At 54.2% G+C, this 18,097-nt stretch overlaps 1 protein-coding gene across 3 annotated transcripts in view; it reads right to left on the bottom strand.

The window, feature by feature from the left end:
- The window catches only part of GATAD2B (GATA zinc finger domain containing 2B), a 43,133-nt gene that overhangs the window by 24,212 nt on the left and 824 nt on the right, over window positions 1-18,097 (bottom strand). The window contains exon 1 of one of the 3 annotated variants that reach the window (XM_080368778.1): window positions 3,994-9,849. The exons of the other annotated variants lie outside the window; for them this stretch is intronic. The gene's annotated coding sequence lies outside the window, so the exon portion shown is untranslated. Of the gene's footprint in view, window positions 1-3,993; window positions 9,850-18,097 lie in introns of those variants that run through there. 3 annotated transcript variants of the gene reach the window in all.

Here is an 18,097-nt window from a genome sequence, read left to right as displayed (position 1 = left end):
TGCTCCACGTGCCAATCGCGCATTTTCTGTTCTTGTTCTTCACCATCCAGGGAAGAAGTCACCTTTATAACCCTACCTGGGCCAGCTGCTCAACACCACGCAGCCCCAGGGCAACGCCGGCTGCCATCAGCCAGCCCACAGCCACCGAGGAGCCGGTGCCGACCCAGCAGGTCCCTCTTGGAGGACGAAGCACCCATCTTTCAGCCCTTGCCTGGTTCAGGATGCTCGCAGCGCTCCCCAGCTCACAGCAGCTCCATCCAGCCCGTGGGATGCTCAACGCTCATCGTGAGGGTGAGCCCGGTGGCGAGGAAGCGGCTCAGGGTAGTTCATCTCCAGAGATGATCCTGGCTGGAAAGCCACGCTGCTCGCGACGGCGTAGCACTGACCCCACTCCACCTTAAGCATGGAGCACGTCACAGTCAGGCGCTGAAAATTTTGCAGGAGCGACGGCGTGTGCGTCTCCTGCACGCACGGTTACGGATGAGCCTTCAGGAGAGGAAAATCCTCCCCGCTGACAAGCGGGTCGCTAGGAGGAAGGAGGAGGGCCGCAGGAAAAGCAAGCTGGTCACGCTCAGAGGAGGAACGGGATCGCACAGCCCTTCGCAAACGTTACCGGCAGAGTTTGGGTGCGGAGAAGCGGAGGGGCACAAGTCGGCACCATCCAAGGATGGAACGCAGGCAGGCAGGCACCTGCAGCAACTCCAGAAGACCAGACGCATCCTAAACCCTTTGAGAAGGGCTGTTTTCTAGAAAAGATTAATTTCTACTCTTCCCAAGCGCAGCGTGATTCCATCCACTTGGACGGACCACTAGAGTTGAATGACGCTCCAACAGACGAGGACGCTTTTTCTCCCAGCCTGATCGGGAAGGAGAGACGTACAGCGATATCTCCACGGCAGACTACGTGACGTGGTCCAGGAGGGCAGAGCATCCCCCGCATCCCACGTGGGCAAGAGCAGCATCCAGGCGCCATCATCAACTAGAAGGATGCCATCCTCCAGCCACCAATAAATCCCAACGGAGTATTTTTTATTCTTCCAAGCAAGCAGACCCCAAGCACCCAGGGAAGCCGGTGGTCGCAGAGCTGCCCTCCCACCGCCCGAGCGGCAGACCCCGCCTCCGTCGACGGCTCGGCGTTGCTTCCAGCTTCCCACCAGATGCTGGGAATAAGTCCTGCTGGGAGGAGGGATTCCAAAACGATGCGGGTACCCCCCCCCCCCCAAAGTTAAACCCGAGGGGAAGCGGCAGCTTCACACGCAGCTCAGAAACAGCGGGGGGTGCGTTAGTGCAAAGAAGGCGAAGGGGTTGGATTCCCAGAGCAAACACGTTGATAACGCACGGGATCGCACGGAAGAGACTCGGCAGCTCAGGCACCTGCAGCAGCATCCAAACCCCAACGCCCCCACGTTACCCGCGACGCTCATGGGGACCCAACGCCCGAGTGGTGCCGGGGAGAGCGACGGTGCTCCAAGCAGCTCTGCCATCTTGGTCCCTCCAAACACCACGCCGCTATTTATATATTAAAAACTCAAGTTGGTAGAATAAAAGCTGCTTCAAGCCCTGCCCGTCGCGGCTCGGGAGCGGGACCTGCATTTACCCGCGCAGAGGAGGCGAGGTCCGACTTACCTGAAGGTGCTCCAAAAGCCGTGTGGGCACCCCCGAGCGGCACAATCCCCCCCGCACGCTTCAAAAGACGCCGTAGCCCACCGGCGACCCGCGGTGTCCACCCCGTTGGGCTCCTTGTCCGGAGCCCTGCCGGTACCGTGGGATGCAACGCCACGTCTAGGGGCTGCCCCGAGCCCGGCACATGCACCGCTCCGACGCCTTCGCTTCCATCTAGGCTGAACACAAACCGACGTTCGACGTCGTAAAATGCATTTCGACACGGCACACACAAAATGGCTGGCTCCCAAGACGAGCATTTCCATACAATACTATAAAAAGGATAATAACCTAAAAAGGTAATTATGACTTAACGGCTCGGCGGTCCGAAGAGAGATCGGCAAGAACACTGATGCAAAAAAAAAAAAAAAAAAGGGGGGGGGGGGGGAATGAAAAAAAAAAACAACCCAACCCAACCACCCGCTCTCGAATAAAAACGTGCCGCTCTTTGAATCCTGATGCTACAGATTGTAAGTTGTCAAGAAATCCTACGCCGGGCTCGGATGATTGTGCAAGCTGCGAAGAGAAATACTACGCTACAGCCCCGTGGAGGAATTTTGATGCAGGTAAGAAGGAAAAATACGTAGGGTCCTTATCGTGGCGATTTTTATCGAGAGCAGAACATGCAGGAGGCTTTAAAGAAACACACAGCCCTAACTCCAGCCTTAACAAAGAGAAAAGAGCTGACAGCCTTTAAAAAAAAATCCACCGAGCGTAAAAAAAAAAAAAAAAAAAAAAAAAAAGGGAGAGCCATTCATAAATCGGGGGGTTAAGCCAGGTTTCTCCCTGCCGTGCAGATGCACGGGGAGGGGAAGAAGGATGAAAATAAGACAAAGAAAATATTTTAGAAGACAAACCGTCAGGCTAGTTTTCGACAGGATCGGGGAGCTGTCTCTCGGTTGCAGCAGACTGTAAATTCTTACAGTCGTTTCGGCGCAAACTCATTAAACAGTTCGGCTGTTTCCCATCCCCAGCCCCGAGCGGTGGGAGACACCGGGGTGTGTGTCGTCCCCCGTCCCCCCCCCCCCGGCTTCCTTCGCCTCCCCCCAGCAAAGCAGAGCCCCATCCACCGAGCCAATTAATAAACCATCAGCCAAAATATTTGTCTGCGAATTCTAAAAAGCGCTGGCGGTCGGTACAGCCACCTCGCAACTTCCCGGTCGACTCCATCTCGCTGGATAAAATACCCGTGGCTGGGGGGGGCAGGGCTGGGGGGACACAACCCGGACACCCGCCCCCCAGACCCCCAGTCCGGCTCGGAGCAGCCCCGGGTGGAGTTTTGCAGAGAACGAACCGAATGGTGAGGAGCAAAAGTGCTGCTGTCCCCTCCCCTCCCCTCCTAAGTTTGCATTTTTAACGAAGTTAATTTACTAGGAGGTAATCAGGGCTGCCACAACCATCACACCTTACCCCGTAAAATCATTTTTAGCCCGTGGCAGATGGGGAGGAGGAAAAAAAAAAAATTTAAAAAAGCCGCTTTCTGCCCCTGAATAGGAAGGGGGGGAGGGGAATATATATATACAAAAAATACTTGTCCTGCTTTATGGGGAATTTGGCTGCGATGGCACGATTTGGGGAAAGCGCTGCCCACCCTCAACGAACCGGTCAGTTAATAAAAAAAATAATAGTAATGAAGGGAGGGGGGGAAAGGGGAGCGTTCGCCTCCGTCCTCCTCCACCTCTCCTCCCCATCCGTCAGGCTGAGCATGACGCAGGCTTCCTTATATAATGCGCCGCGATTTCCTCGACTGCGGGCCCTGCCTTTGTGCGCGCCGCACGCTCCTGCGCGCTGGCCGCCGGCCACGCGCGCCCGTCAGCTGGCGGCCACCGCGGGGCCGGGGCCGGGAGCGGAAAAAAAAATTAAAAAAAAAAATATAAATCAAATAATAAAATGGAAGGGGAAGGGGGGTGGTGCTGTTACAGCAAAGCATGAGCGCTAGAAACAAAAGAAAAAAAATTTATTATTATTATTTTTTAATACCTGAGATCGGCCTTGCAGCGGTAGAACGGGGAGGGTCGGATTTAGGAATTCCGGCAGAATAGCGATGGTTGGAGCCTGGAGAGAGGTGGGTTGGTGGTTTTTGTTTTTTTTTTTTTTTTTTTGCGGGGGGGGGGGGAGGGAACCACTCCAACAGCAAATACAAGCAACAGTGCTAGTTTTCTCCTTAAAATATTCTGTAAAGACATTACATTTAGCTGCCAAACTCATGGTTAAAAAAAAAAAAATAAAAAAGAGAAAAAGCAGATCCGATAATCCATAAAGAGCCTTTTGTCTGTTAAAAAAAAATATTTAAAAAAAAAAAAAAAAAAGGACAGTCTAAAGAATACTTACAGGTACAATATTCCTGCTGCCTCCTCTAGTTGTCAAGAAAATTAGGGAGAAAGGAAGGGGGGACGGGAGAGCCGGGGAGCGGGGACGGTGGAGCGGGAAGGGGGGAGAGGAGGACGAGGAAGAGCCAAGGTTTTTTTACGAGGAGCCCTCTCGGAAGAGCATGGGCGGCCCCGCGTGCCATCCCCCTCCAGGGACCTGCAGAAACCCTGTCTCAAAACGGGCACTTCCCTGCCAATCATGCGCTGTACTGTTATATTAAACAAAAGAAAAGGGGGATGCTTACTTTTACCCATGATGCCTCGCGGGGCAGGGAAAAAGAGAGGAAAAAAAAAAAAAAAAAAGAAGAAAAAAAAAAAAAAAAACCAGTTGCAGCCGGTTTGTAACCTCAGGACATGGAATTATCTCTTAAATTTTTTTTTTTTTTTTTTAAAGTGGGTTGTGGTATAAGAGTCAGTTGGCTGCCGCCCCCTCCCACCGCCACCCCCCGCCCCCCCCAGCCGCCAGCAGCCCCTGGCCCCCCGCCAAACTTTGTCTTCATTCATGAGAGCTCCTTTCCTCTGATGGTATTTTAACCGTTTCGCTCCCGAAAGCAACGCTCGGGGGTCCCTCGACGCTCCGCATGCCCAAGCCGGCACGCACAGGGCCATAGCGTGTACGCCCCGCCGCAGGGGAAAGGCGTCGAAGCATCCTCTCCATCCCCTCGCGGCAACGCCAAGGGATGCGGGCGAAGGTCCGCGAGGGTGGACCGCATCCCTGCTGGTGGGATGAGCATCTCCCACCCCTGGCTGGCAGAGCCTGGAGCGGAGCAGCCGCCGACACCTGGGTTCAAACACCTGGGTGGTTTCAAAACCGCCACCAGTGGCTTTGGCATCACCTTCCCTCCTCTGGCAGGGATCTGGCAGGATTCTGGCTGGCGGCGGGGACGCCGCGGCACGAAGGCAAGGGCGCCCTGAAGCCCAGGGCTGGAAGCAAGCGGGTGAAGATGAAACACAGCGGTAACGACAACAAGTTTGAGGCTTCATTAAAGGAATTAACGTGCCTTTCGAGCGTCCACCACGCAGCTCCTCCGAAAGCACAGAGCACAGAAGCGATTCACATTCACCTCAGCCCAGCCCTGCTGAGCCCAACAGCTTTTTGTAAAACCGGAATGAGCGAATTCAGTGTCTTTATGCTAAAAGCAGAAATAAAACCAATATTCCCCTGCCTTTGCAAGCCAGAACAGAGAAGCCGAGAGGCAGGGAGCCTGCCACCAAAGCGAAGATGCTCACCCTACCCAAGGGTCTACGCACACGTGTCCAGAAACAGGTTAAAAGGCTTGGAACAGATTTTTTTTTTTTTTCCCCAACAACCTTATCCTTTCCACGAGGCACCTCCAACACGTGTTACCGTTCCTCCTATTTTACCATTTCAAGTTCCCACCCCAAGGGAGAGACCCAGGGCTCACCCCCACCCCACGCGGCATCCTTCGTTAAGACGGGTCCAGCCTGAACCCCCTGCCGTTAACGAGCCAGTTCAGGCGTCTCCCAAAGCCGGTGGATGGACGCATCACCCCGAATCCCAGCACAACCCCGGCCTCGCTGAACGGGGAGCAGGAACCGGCGTCTCCACTGTGCCTGGGCAGCTGAGACTGCTGACAGAACGGGAACCTTCCATTTTGGGTTGCAAATCACAAGATGGTGCTAATCAAAGGTTAACGAGAGCACTAGCGTCAATTTGGAGAGGTTCCCCGCACGTCATTAGCGTTAGCACTACGCTTAATTTCCTCGCGAAGCGAGCAGAAGTGACCGACTCACAAACTACATCTTTTTGTTGCCGAGATCGCGCGCGCAGGTTTCACTGGGTTTACATGCTGTAAGCATTTATCAAATCATCTTGAAAAATAAAGCTATTACAGAGCACACAAATAACCATGTAATCTACAATACCCAGTAACTATCATGTATTTAGTCAACCTATGGGCTGCACAGAATCTGGTAATTAAGCAGAGTTCCACTGCCACTCCAAGCACTGGTACTACCCGCGTTCGCCTTTATTAGATAAAACGGAACAATTTCGTTTACAAAAGGGGAAATAACTAATCAGGCTTTAATTACACGGCACTTACCAGAGATTTATAAACTAATGAGGTGGTAGTTTGGGCCCCGATAAGATGTGTTTCCAGGCTGCGTCCACCGAAAACGTGTGGACTGGATGGCAGGTCACGGGAGAAGCGCAGAATAAGAAATTGGGTAAAATAGTCTTTTTATAAGAAAAAGCCCAAGGGCATTACGGCTGCAAATCTTCCAAAATCCTGAGGTTCCGCTCAAAAAAATGACATGTTTTGGGGTCTCAGGGGAAAAAGGTGTCACATTAGGCAAGCGCTCTTTTCCATATGGCACGAAGAAACCCGCAGCCGCTGATGCGCCGCGGTCAGCTGGGCATCGCTGGGGGGTACGGCCCCCCTCCACGTGCAGCGGGGCAAGTGGGGCTTCTCCGAGGGAGCAACCACTCATCTTGCACTGCATTTGGTCAATCCCAGGAAAAAAAAACCTACACGGTGACACCCGGGAAATGCAGCTCAGGTTCGGCCGGGGCTGGGGGCTGCCACCTCGCCCACATCCCGGCACCAGTTCTCCTCTCCCCCCGCAGACCGCCGTTACCTTGACCGGAACTCTGCTTGAGTCCCGTTATCGACAGAGCCGACCCCCTCCTCATTTAAAACCCAGAACTGAGATGCTTTTGCTGTCCCTCGACACTCACGCTTGAGCAACGTGTCCTCAGCTGCGGGTCTTCACAGCTGAACTTCAGCCCCCCCGCAGGGAGCCGGTACGATGCTCGGTGTCCACGCACCGGTACTCACCTCCCCGGACACCACAGGGAGGCTCTGCCCAGCCTGGCAGCTTGGAATTTCTTCAGAGGAACATCACCACCACCTCCAACGGTTCCCCCTAGGGCAAGCTCCATCCTACACCTCTCCGTCTCACCTCCCCAGCGACATCAACCTGCCGCAGCAAAAAGTTTCTTCAGCATGTCCTCAGCCACTTCCATTCTCCAGTTACTTTATTTTATTTTTTTTTAGGCCCGTTTCACGCTTTTTTCATACTCCCCATCTTCCTCCAGACCTTTCATCCTTGTTTGAAGGCAGGCAGAGATTCGCAGAGATGAAACCGTTCCCGACAAACGAGGGGTGGTTGAAGATGCCTCACATCTCTCCTCCTGCCCTGTCCTTTATCCCACTGCTGCAAGGCTTCTGAAAGATCTTTACGGCCAGGATGGGGAAAGGTATTGGTAAAACATCACTGGACTGTTCATTTTAATTGAATTTTAGGGTCCTTTCATAAGGACCCATCCTCTGGGTGCTTCTATTTCCAGTCTAAAAAGGCCTTTGACGAAGTCTGCCAAAGTGCTAACAATAGCTGCTTTTATGCGGCTCTGTTTCCCGAACCCAATTCATTATCTGCAGGTGATCCATCGCTGAGAAATCTCACCCCATTCCCATCCGCTCTGCTGGGTGATTAGCCCAGAAGTCCCCATCCTCCCTGCATTTATGTTTTTGCAGCGATTCTTACGCGTAACGCACAAAGGACGGGTGGCAGGGTGGCAAACCTTCAAGCCTTCCCAGGTAACTAATCAGGAAAGTAAGAAAGAGGCAGCCGACCAGAAAAGTAGGATGCGACTGCCCGGAGTTAATTTATCGGGATGAAATATTTGGGAAGTTTGAATTATAAAGTCACTGGTTACAGGACGAACGCGCTGCAGGGTCAGATTTAGCCCACAACCTGCCCACCACACACCGGGCCGGTGCCACAACCCCAAAATCAGGAACAAAATTGGGTAACGGTCGCAGCAGCGGGGACAGGCGATGAGCCCATCGCGTTTAACAGCGCAGGAGGAGGGTGTAAGACAGGAGGAGCAACAGGTGGGCTTGAAGGCACAGGCTGGTAGCGAGGGTGAGCCCCCAAGACGCCCAACACACAGACGGCAGGGAGGCTCGTCCCGTTCCACGAAGGACAAGCTGAAAGCCCGCGATCCGAGGAGCAGTGACTATCATGATAGTCGATGGGGGAGGAGAAAAAGGTTTAATGACAACACTTCTACCAAATTTAAAATGCAACCAGAACTAAACATCCCACAACAGACCATTGCCGGCGGTATAAACGTTAAGAACAGCCATAACAAAGTCATCCACTGAGAGCGGTGCTGTCCCCGTGGCACGCGGGGATGGGGACGCCGGGCGGCATCGCTCCTCCGTGGTGCCTAAATCCCGCGCTGAAGCCTCCAGGCGAGACTCCACGAGGAACCCAAGCGCCCATCAGGATACAGACCCGCGTCCCTGCCGCTGCTACTTCACATCAACACATCCAACACAATAAATCTCTACTAATGATTTTTTGGGGGGGGAAATAAAACACAAACAGCAGTCCCATGGGTCGCGACTGCTCTTCGTGGTGCTGGGGAGTGCCGGAGAGTCCCCAGCGGAGCGGGACCCGCACAGGACAGCTTCTGCAGCCAAGCAAGCAGCGGGGCCAGGGTGGGCTTCGACAGGACTCATCTCTTCCCTCATTGCTTATTCCCCACCTGCGCCGTCCCTCGGTTAGACATCTGTCACCCAAGCTGCCTCTTCTCCTCCAAAACAGAGGGTTCCTGGATCAAATCCCCTCCTCTTGATGGTTTTTGGATTTTCTTTCCTTCCTTCTCATTAGCTAATAGCAAGCAGATGACTGTCATCATTGTAACGCTGTTTCAGACTAACGACGAGTACTTTGAAAAATATTTTGGTCGAACTGGAAGATGATTACATGAGGGAAGGAATGATTTTTATTTTTTTTTTAAATTTTGCCATTCGATACAACTTCAAAGCCCGCTCATCTCAAGGCAAGGGTTAACAAGGCTTCACCAGCAAACTCCCACAGAGCAGAACAACGTTCACGGGGAAAAGACCACCAGGATGGCCTCCCCGTAACGCAGTTATTTCACATTCTATGGGCCTGTCCCCGCTGGCACAACCCCGCCACCTAAATCGAGTCCAGGTCTGGGGTTAACCCCTCCGAAACGGTCAATTCTCCCTAAAACGCCGCACAACCACGGCTCGGATCCATCCTTTGACTGATCTCCTTCGGATTCTGCAGCGCGTGCCCAGGTCGGCTCCCCTCGCTCACTTTCCGTGGCCATTTTAACAGACCGGTCGCCGCACCACGGTATTTCCATCGCAGCGCTATCCCACCGGGAAGCGAACGGCCGGCAGTCCTATTTCTATCCTCACAACGCAGGGGAAGCTAACCGTGTCCAGCTGCTGCCGGCTTCCCAGTCCGGTTGTTTTCAGCGCTGAAACGTCAAACTAGCGAGCGGCACTTTGAGTCCACCTTATTTTGGAGCAGCAAACTGAGAGTAAAGCAAGGACAATCAGCGTAAAGATAGCAGCGTGAGAGCGAAACAACAACCAAACTCGTCCAGGGAAGAGAAAGCGAGGAGTCCAGGCGTGGTGGTGGTCCAGCCAAACCCCATTTGCAAGGCACGGAGAAAACAGGCTCCCCAGCACACCAAGAGAAGCACCCAAACCCACCATATGCCACCCAGCAATTAATTCAGACACCCTGTGTGGCTTGCAGCAAGCTTCCCGACCTGTCGTTCCTTCCATTTATCCAAATCTCCGTGAAACACACCGACTAGATACAGCTGAGCCCAGAAGGGAGGTTATTTTAAAACGGTAAAGAAATTCTGGAGCTGATCTTCTGTTAAAGCCATCCCTCTAAAAACAAGTCCGTTAGTGTCTCTCTCCTATTTCAGCAGACACGTGTTTTCCCAGGGCTACCGAACACGCAGCGTTACGTTAAACCTGTGGCTCCGAATCGAACGCGGAGACTCCGGCCACGGAGCCCCAAGTGCCACCAGAGACTCCGGCCACGGAGCCCCAAGTGCCACCGGAGACTCCGGCCACGGAGCCCCAAGTGCCGCTTTCCTCTGCGTGGCCGCCAGTTTGTCGAAAATTGTTGCAGGGACTAAAACAATGAGCTATTGAAATGCCAAATCGGGCTCAGGCTGCACTAGTAGGTATTTAAAATTGTCAGGTCTCCAAGATTAAATTGGAATCAGGGACTTTAATAAGCAGCAAGTTAAGGAGTGATTCATAGAACGGGAAAATGCATTAGGTTTGGACTTCCAACAACAAGGGACGATTACCAAGCAACCATTTTGAAACTCTCTGAAAGTCTGCATCTCTCTGATCGATTTCCTTTCACTCAAAAGTCCCTTTTAAAAACAAACAAACAAACCAAATATCTAAAGAGCATCATCTGGCTGGTGACAGAGCTGCGCGGGGCGTTCATAGACGCATTCGAGGAGCAGACGGCTTCGGTCCGGTTACGGCAGCAGCATCTTCGCTGCCACGCGTCATCGCTACTAAGCACCATCTAAAGGGTGGGTTTAAACTGGGAGTAAACTGGGAGCAGCTCAGCTGATGCCCAGATCTCCAGCCACCCCAAGGCCTGGTACGGATCTCCACTCAGCCACCTCACCAAGGCAGCGATCCAACTTCCACAAACGGTTGACAGCACAAACCCTAACGTTACCCTGCGCGACTGGCTCCGCAGTCCTGGGAAAAGGACAAGGAGGTTTTTCCCTTCAACATCTCCGTCCCTCGCTAAGCACGGGGAGCTGCCGGCGCGCAGACGGAGGCACTGCTACACCTGTAGGTGTTTGTAACGATGCTGCGGCTTCGTTAACTTTACATTGGTTGTTTCCATTTCACGCCTATCAGTGACTGACTGGGAAAACAGAGCAAAAACTTCTATATAAAAGAACCATTTGAAAATGGTAAAGTGTTTAAAATTTAAAACTCTAGATTATTAAAAAAAAAAACAACCAAACCAACAAAAAAACACCCAAAACATTATGATTGGCAAAAGCACATGGGGCCTTTGAGATAATGTCCTGCCCCCTCCCTCCCTCCGCTCCTCTCAGCAGCAAGGAGTTTCAGCTCTTTTGTCTTTTCAGGGACGAAGTTAATTTTATTCTACTCAAACAGTGACTCTGCTGCAGACAAAAGGAAAAATGAAGACCCACTGCAGCGAAACAAGTTTTATAATTCATTCAAGCGAGTATCTTTCTCCTCCAAACTGCGTTAGGCAGCCGGGAAAAGAAAAAGAAAGAGAGACAAGCAAACTGTTAAACCCTGAACTTGTCAGCAGCAAAAGCCTCGCTGGCAGGAGGATTTCGGGTTATCCACCTCTCCTTGAGCTTCCCCGGCCCTGGAAAGGGGGGATGTGACCCCAGGGTGCGGAGCAAGAGCTCCCACATTTGCTTTGTGAGTCTTCATGCCGGGATGCCGCTGGGAAAGCTTCTTGCACGGTCCGGAGGGGAGCAGGGAGCCGGAGCTGCCTTACACCCACCCCAAAGCACCTCGCCAGGGCGGATGGCTTTGGGGGGCAGGAGCCAGATTTAGAGGAGTTTCAGGCGGACCTGTCCTCCTTCCTTGCTGGGAGCCTGAAAAAACACGTTTCCATCTGCTCCCTTGCTGGTGGAGACCCGACCAAAAGGTATCCAGGCTTGGCAGGAGGAGGATAAAAAGCCTGATCCCAACACACCAGCTCACCGAGGCAGCAGGGAGAGGTCCGGCCTCTCTCCTCTGAGACCCCAGGAAGAGGAGGGACGTGCCCAGTTGCTCCCCAGCAGACCCCTGACCTCCCCAGACCACCACATCAAGCCGGGAAAGACTCGGATGGGGACAGGCAACGCTTCGAGCTGCCACACGCAGAAGCGTTTCTATTCCCTGCAAATATTTCTCTCTATGGAGGTTTGGGGACAAAGACCCTGCTCCCAGCCCCCCAAATCGAACCAAAGGGTTAACCAGAATGGAAGAGGAGGATTTAAATGTTTTGTGGTGTGAAAGCACAGGGCTGCTCTGCTCCCAGCCACGGGCAGGGCAGAAGCCGAAGCGGTGGGTCCAAGAGATGGAGAGCAGGCAGTAAGCGGCGGCATCCTCTTCCCGCGGTGACAGATGGGTTCTGGTTAGGTCTAATCCCAAAGAAACAGGGTTGTTCCTGCAGGCGTTTTCTGAGATTCAATGAAAACGAGGTCTAAATCCAACATACTCTGGAAAAACACACTCCTGAGCCTCAGGCGGTTTGAGCTTCTGGTCACTACCATCTCCCCCAGAAGCCCACGTCCAGCGGCACCGCCACCACCGCCCCGACAGGATCCCAACCTGGATGTTTTAAGGCATTTTTAACTCCTCCATCGCACCAAAAGGCACGGGGCTACCAGTTCTCCCATGATCAGCACCGTCGGGCCCCCGCGCAGCTGTACTGAGCTGATGCTGGGACGCAGGCACCCGAAAGGCACCAGCGCCTGGCTCCGGCAGCCACCCCAGCGCCGGCACCGCGCCGTCGCCCACCCAACAGCAGCCAGGTCTGCCTTTAAAGACCAGGCATGGCAAACGTAGGCAGGAAAAGAACCGCTACAAGCACGCCAACTGCTGCGACAGATGCCAATAAACTGGGGGAAACGGACAGCGCGGGGCAGCTCCCCCAGCCCCTCCGGGCACAACAGGGCACCTTCCCTCCGCCCTCGCCGCTCCCCGGCGTGCCACGGGATGGGAGGACGCAGCTCGTTTCAGCCCAGACCGAGAAAATTTTCTGGCTTTTGCTTTCTGACATCGCCTGAACGCTCCTGGAACGCCTCTCCCTCCCCTCTCGCGGCTCCTTCCATCATCCAGCAAGATGCTCCTCCAACCTCCAGGCAGGGCTTGTAAGCGAGGGCTGCCCCTAATCCACCGCCGGGACCCTGAAATGGGGCGATTTCAGGGTTCAACCGCAACATTACCGCGCTCAAACCCGAGCAGTAGCAGCCTCCATCCAGCGAAAGGCTGTTAAGCCATCCCGGCACGTGCCCGGCTCCAGCGGAGCTGGCACCACCTATCTGGAAATACCGGCTGCCACCGCCGCACCGAAGGGCTTTGATTCGGGATGAAACAAAATGGATGCGGCTTCGCAGGACCGACGCGCAACGGTCGTGTCAAAGCTCCACGGCAAAAAGCCCTCGAGGCTCTTTATAGACTCCTCTGCGCCGGTCTTGGGTCTAATTTTAGAGAGAAGGCTTGAAAGCGCCTCTCCTCACACCCTCCAAATTCCAAATGCTGGTGCTGGTCTTCAGAAGGATTTCAGGCATATTCTGGATACCGTTATCACAAATAACCGGATAATAGTCCGCGTTGCAAAACTAATTGCGATCTGAAGTTTAGTGTTATCCCCCTTTCCTCAACACATCTTAAATAACCCCGTCTCTGCGAGGGCTGAGGGCGAGCAATTAGAAGCGATATGCCCCATTTATACGAAAACCACGGAGAATTAAAAAAAAAAAAAAAAAAAAATCCTAGCATGGTAGCCTCTTCCCCGACCCGCTTCCCACGGATGGGGATGAGCTTTCTCAGGTCTGTGCCTGCAATGAGGCACTTGACAAACCTAAAAACACCCAGCCTGGGATAATTATCCACTCTGGGTTGGCACAAGGGACAGGAGGGGACTGATCAGTCGCAGCGAGGAAGCCGCTGTACCTTAGGGCAGCGTTACCAGCACGTGGGCTGGAGCTCTGCTGGACAACACGGCTGAGTTTTGTTTGAAGCAGCACCTCGAGCAAACGGAGGCAGAACCTCACCTGCCTTCGTTACACAGAGCCCACTGTCCCAGTTACGTGGGTCACGCTGGGGGAAAACCGACGACAAAAATCACCCAAACCCTGAAACAACTTCAGTTGTCCTCGATTCCATAAAAAAATCTTAACGCCGTTCTTTGGGCGTCTGAAGGGGAGAGAGCAAAGGGCAAGGAATGCCTCCGAGGGAATGCATGCACGATGAGAAAGCTGTGCAGCTCGAGGACGGGACCTGTGATGCCCAAATGACCCCCCCCACCAACACCTGGGGGTCCCCAGACCCCAGCCCAAGGCGCTTTCTCTCCATAGCCCCACTGAGACTGAGCCGTGTCCATCGCTGGAGCCAGGCACCGCCACGGCGCCTTCCATCCTCTGCCCAATTAACCCGCCAAGTAATTTCTCTCCAAATCGGGTTTGGCGCGTGACGCTGGTGGTGTCTGAAGGCTGGTTTCCAGTTTAGCTGGAAGCCCGGGAGAGAGCAGGGAAGCACGCTCGTGTTCCCGACACCTTCTGGGCACGCTGCGCTGGGCTGGCAACGCTCGGGGAGGGGGGAAAGGCACCATCGGGCTCATCCGCCGGGGCAGCACCGGGCGTGTGGCTCCATTTGAAGGTTCATGAAACCTTCCATCCATTCATTTCCAGCTCAAAAAACAAAAAAAAAAAGCAGGAAAACAAGAGGCACCGCACATCCCCAGGCCACCAGCAGCCCTCCAGCCTTCATCAGCCGCCCCAACCCTCACACCAGGCGAGCTGATGTATTCGCCAAAGTCCCAACTCAGAGCCATGCTCTTTAGGGGGGAAAAAAAAGCCAGAATTAAAAAATAGAATATCCCTTTTTCAAATGACCCAGATAAGCACTTCAACTCCAGCTCTCACAGCAAGTACACGCCGTGGCAAAACGAGCCTCTCCCCAGGCAGATGGTCCACAGGGACACGTGCGAGCACAGCTCCTTGCTTTTCCACGGAAACCTCCTGAAGAAAGCGCAGCTGAGGCAGAAAATATTTGTGATTTTTTTTTCCTTTTTTTTTTTTTTTTTTTTTTTAATAGCCATATCACCTGAAATACTGAAACTATCAAAAGAAACAACTCGAAGTCTACGCGCAACAGCGAAGGAGAGAAATGCAGGCTCATCGCAACATCTCATTGCTTGGTGCATCACCCCGAGATGCTGCAAACTAAGTTACCGAACAGTGAAATAGCATCCCACGTGTTTAACAAAAAAACCCTGCAAAATAACCTACATACACAACAACAACAACAAAGTCACAGCAAATGAAACCCTGAAACCGCAGCCATCTGTAACCGGGCTCCTCCGAACCACCTGGAAATTAAGGAGGAGAAATCCACAAGTCTCTGGGCGAAACCCAAAAACACGGCGCCTCGCGGAGGGATCGCTCATGGCCCCGCGGAGCTACGGAAGGAAACGGATCCCCAAACCACGCTCGACCTGCCCGCGCAGAAGCGCCGGTGAGGTCTCGGCACGGTGGCTCCACGTAAAAAGTAAGTTTCTTCTCCATCTTCCAGCAGTCAATCCAACGCTATAAAACGGCAGCGGCATGTGGCACGGCCTGATAGGTTGAATTTCTGTGCGCGAGGTGGATAGCTTTACACGGGGATTAGATTTACAGCCAATCTTTTTTTTTTTTTTTTTTTTTTCTCCTGTGTGTTAAAAAAAGAAAAACACAACACATTTTGCTGTGGTGCCTCGGCACAAACACGACGCAGAGCCACGCGTTCAGTGCTCGCACAACGGCAGCTTTAAACACCACCCGAACCAAATGCCCATTTAAAAAAAAAAAAAAAAAAAAAAGAAAAAAAGGTCTCCCTCTGTGGGGTAATATCAGAGGTTGTAAAAATAACAGGGATTATTTTATCCCCCCGCCATCACATCCCTAGTTCTTGTTATTGCCCAAACGTTTGAAAAATCGGTGATTCTTACAGCTGAGTGGTGCAACAGGACTCCCGAGCTGGGACGAGCGGGGCTGCTCGCCAGACAAAGGCTCACCCCAGCTGGCTTCCAAAAAGGGCCGAGTTATCCCACGTGGAAGGGCTGCGGCCCCTTAACCCCCCTCTCCTGCAAGACCAGGGGTCGGTGAGCAGGTTGTTGTTGGGCGAGGAAGAAGAAAGCGCAGGGAATTGTCATTTACTGAGGAAATAATTAAAAAAAAAAAAAAAAAGGGAAAAAAAATAAAAGGTTCAGTGATTGTTCTTCCTTAACTGCTGAAGGGACTAGCAAGTGATGAAAGCAGCGGAGTGAATGAATGGGGAAAGCTCCTCTCCTTTAAACCCCCCCTGCATCCCACCAGCGGCCGATCACCAGCCCTGCGCTGCTTCCTCGGAAGAAAACATTGGCAGAAAAACCACTTTCAAGAGCATCTTAAGTTTAATTAACTCTGCCGAGTAGGTGCTGCTGCTCTCCCCCACCCAGAAAGATCTGAAGGGAGGCAGCGATCCCCTTGCTGCTCTGCCAGAGTGGCTGGGAACATGGCGGGGACCGGGATGCTCCGAGCGGGGACCGGGATGCTCCGAGCGGGGACCGTTAGCCGTCAGAAGAGGAAGCCAGGCCGCTCTCGGCACGGGCAAACCGCAGCGCTGCAAAGATGGATGCTCCCTGTCAGCTGCACGTCACATTCGGTTTCACGCAGCCTCGTGATCAGGAAAAGCGCCAAAGCGAAGGTTGCACCTCGCGCTGGAGATCTTAACGGCTCGGAAATCAGGTCGCCGGCCCCGGCACGGGTCTTTATGGCTGTTTCCCACTGCCGGGGCGATCGGCAGCTCCGATGATGCATCCAGGAGAACCAGGAATGCAACAAATTCCAGGCATGCTCCTAAATCCCGGGGAGGCAGGAGGGTCCCTAGGGCCCCCGATCCAAGGGGACCCCAACCCCATCTCGGATCAGGTGCAAACGCGGTGAAGGTGCCGTTTCACCCCAAGGGCACCGGGCCCCTCGCCGGCCACAGGATGCCCACAGGAGCTGGAATCACGGCTGCCCTCAGTGACAGGAGTACCTGGAGCCATTGACAACCCAGTGATGTGCCAGAGCAGGGCACCAGCGTGTCAGGGGGCTGGGGGGGGGGGGGGGGGGTTCCCTGCACACCCTGACAGCACAAAGCCGGCCGGCCCTCGGCTCCCCGGCGAGAAGGCACGCGTTCCTCTGCCGGTAGCCAACCTTCCAAACCACTGTCCTCTCGAACCGCTTGTTGTTGCAATCCTTCCCCAACCCCCACTGAAGAACACCGAGAAATAAAAAGAGTCAAAACCTCCCACACCTTCTTCCAGAAGGACGCCGTTCCCTGCGGGCTCGTACCCCCCCCCCCCTTCCTCCTCCAGCCTGTCAGCAGCCAAGGCAGGCTCAAAAAAAAAAAAAAAAAAAAAAAAGAAAAAAGAAAAAACAAACCCAAAACCCACCCAACCCTTTTCAGGGGTGATTTCAGCAAACAGAAGGCGAGGAAGGCAAAGGCAGCTAAAGCAAATCGATCCGATCGCATCCATATGCTGTCGCTCTTCCTCCTTGCTTCCAGCTACCCTCCGCGTGCCCAAACCTCCTCCTCCTCCCCCCTCCCTGGCACTGCACCCCCCAGCATCGGAGAGACCCTCCTGGGTGCCGAGGGGAAGGCAAAGCACCTTTCAACGCCTCCAACACTCATCTTTCGGGAAATTGGGCAAAAGGGGAGAGAAAGCACATTGCCCAGCTTTCCAAACGCCAAGCCAGAGGGATGAAATGAGATTTTCACCCCCCCAGCCCCCAGGGTAAAAGGGGAAGGGGTGCGGGCAGGGCTGCCCACACGGAAGGAGGAGGGAGTTGCTGGACTCTCCTGCTCCATGGTAAGAGATGTGAAAGTTTTCCTGGCTGCCCCCCTCCTGGTTTTGCCGTGGGGAAGCAGCACCAAGAAATATGGGGGGGGGGGGGGGGGAGCGAAGGAAGGAATCCCGCAGGGCAGAAAACCTGGTTTCCCAAGCAGCAGCAAAGCGAGGCAGGGACAATCACCCGCTCCCATCGCCTCCCTCCCCAGGGAAGAGGGAAACGCCGCGATGGCAACGCAGAAGGAAACGGGAATCGCTCCCGAAATCCGGCAGAAGAGGAGGGAACAAAGAGGGTGTCCCCCCGGGTGATGGGGGGAGCAGCCAGCCCCAAGCCCCCCCCCCCCCCGCCATCGGGGGGGCCACTCCATCAGAGCATCACTCGCCAGCGCTCCCCACCCAGCAGTGGTACCCAACGCCGGGGTGGGGGGAGCAGACCCCGCTCCCCCCAGACCCTCCAGGTGATGGGGAGGCAGCCATCCCGCCCCGCCCTGGGGAGGGGGAGGCGGCTGCCCCCTCCCCGCCCCAGGGACCCCCCACGCACCCCAGGCCTGCAGCCAGGCAGCGCCCACCCCCTGCTGCCCCACCGCCCCCCGGCCCAGGCGGCCCCACCCCGGCCCAGGCAGCCCCCCCCGGGCAGGGACCGGCGCCCCCGGCCCCACAGAGCCAACACCCAG

Source organism: Falco punctatus (assembly GCF_963210335.1).
Source record: "Falco punctatus genome assembly, chromosome: 18".
In the NCBI taxonomy this organism is placed as follows: domain Eukaryota; kingdom Metazoa; phylum Chordata; class Aves; order Falconiformes; family Falconidae; genus Falco; species Falco punctatus.
Note: the sequence above shows the minus strand (reverse complement) of the source record. Positions and strands in the feature narration are given on the sequence as shown.